Raw genomic sequence first — 2,500 nt, forward strand, 5'->3', positions numbered from 1 at the left:
ATGATGATGATGATGATGATAATATTAATAATAATAGTAATAATAATGATAATGATAATAATGACAATAATAAAGACATGATAATGACAATAATAGCAATGATAATGATAAAAAATACAACATAAATTAATAATGATAATTATAAAAATTATATAATAATAATGACAATAATAATAATGATAACTGTAATAATTACAATAATGATAATCATAGTTGTAGCTGTAACAATCATAATAAAAGGTAATAATAATAATAACAGCAATAATAATAAAAGTATCAAAATAATAATAGCAACAAATTCAACCAGTTCAATAATTAACATTATCATAATCTCCATCAGCTGCATCATTAACATGACTATATTTTCTTATCATTGTTACCATATCATAAACTATTGTCATCGCTACCATCACCGGTACCATTTAATCAGCAATAACCTAGCCAATAACAGCAACAGCAACGAAACGAACAACATTAATAGCAAGAACAGCCACATTAACAGTAACACCAACAACATCAGCAACAACAGCAAAAGAACATCTACGCTAAAGACAAGCATAGTCAAGCGTGCACATGTTACAATTCCGGGTTTGTTTACATCGCGTGGTCTATGTTAACTACGTAGGTTTTCTCGCGCGGGGGGGGGGGGGGGGGGGGAGGCGTCGACAGCGGGCAGAGGAAGGGCTGGGTATTTTACTCTTACACTTCGGGGGGGGGGGGGGGGGGGGGGATTAGGTTGCGTCTCGTAAATCTTGTAATGGATGTGTTTGGAGATATAGGATGGTCATACTGTGTGTTTGTTTGTTTGTTTTTGGATTTTTTTGTTGGTGGTGGTGGTTGTGGTAGTAGTTTTGTTGATGGTTAGGGTAATCTTTTTTTTGCTTGTTTGTTTATTTTTATGTGTGTGTATCTTCTTTTGTCCTCATCTATCTTTTGTTTTTGTTTTTTATTTTCTTCTGCCTTAGTTTTCATATCCTTTTTTTCACCCTCAACCTAATTTTCTTTTTCTCCCTTCCCCTTTCCTTCTCTTTTTTCCCCCTCCTCCTCCCTCTTCTTCTCTGACCTCTTCTCCTTTTCTTTCTCCTTCCCTTTATCTTTATTTTCTTTCCCCAGTTTTCACTCCTCTCCACCATCTGTTCATCTTTTCTCTTTCCTTCTCCGCCTCCTCCTGTATATTATTTCTCTCCCCTTTCCCTTTCTCTTACTATTTCCTTTTCTCCTTTCCTTTTTCTTACCCCCCTCTTCATTTCCTTCTCCTCGTACACCTTTCTCTTTTCTCTTTCTTTTCTCTCCTATTCCCCCCCCTTCTTCCCCCTTCTTTTTCTTCCATCTATAAATACTATGTCAGTTGCACACTGAGGCTTATGTTGTTTATGTAACGCGACGTGTAAGATTTTCATTTTATCACTTGTCAGATATCTTTAGTGCCTTGTATACTAAAACCAAAAAGCTTGAGAGGTGACAGTTCTTAATAAGCCTTAAACAGAATTCAAGATCCTTGAGCGGAGTCCAACTCTGCTCAAGTGGGATTTGCTGTCTTCAAAACGTAAATTTCCCTATCCGTTTGATTCGCTTTTGTTTTAATAGATCCCAGGAGATTTGAGTAAAAATTGGTTTCTGCGAATACTCCGTCCATTTGTTTTTTGTTTTTTTGTTTTTTTAGTTTAAGCTCGATATCTCCAGACAAAAGATTATTTTTCATTCAACATGCCGATATTTATCGTTTCTATTCGTTCAAATCATAAGTCAGTTTTTTCTTGCATTACATATCTATTCACCATCTGTTCTTCATTTATTTGAAGACTTGATGTACATTTATTTATAGTTTATGTCAACAACCTCACATTTTTGCGGTTTTATGACTTGAAAAAAAAAAAATTCAAAGAAAATGCGGGTTATTTATGCGACATTCTCTTTTCTTTTTTATACCAGAAGCAAAAGTTAGTACGTTCTAAGCATGTATACCTATTCATCTAATCCGTTTCTAGGAAAATGCTGTATTTGTAACATTTACTGTAGCATCAATCCATCCGTACCACCTATTTTGATCATTTACCCACAATATTATTGTGTATATATACATGTATATATGTGTATGTATATGTATATATATATATATATATATATATATATATTTAACATTATTGTGTACATTTATATATAAATATAACATTATTGTATGTATATATATATACGCATATATGTGTTTATATATATATATATATGGTAGAAAACCCCACAATGTAAAACTAGATTTATTGAAATTCTCACTTTCAATAAATCTAGTTTTACATTGTGGGTTTTTCTACCATAGTATCAACACGAGTGTTTTCACCTTCCATATACATATATATATATATATATATATATACACACATACATATATATATACATATATATATATATATATATATATATATATATATATATATATATATATATATATACTTAAGTAATGTCAGAATATACACACACACGACCGATGTTACCACCATCAACA

The sequence above is a fragment of the Penaeus chinensis genome, chromosome 8 (assembly GCF_019202785.1).
Source record: "Penaeus chinensis breed Huanghai No. 1 chromosome 8, ASM1920278v2, whole genome shotgun sequence".
NCBI lineage: Eukaryota > Metazoa > Arthropoda > Malacostraca > Decapoda > Penaeidae > Penaeus > Penaeus chinensis.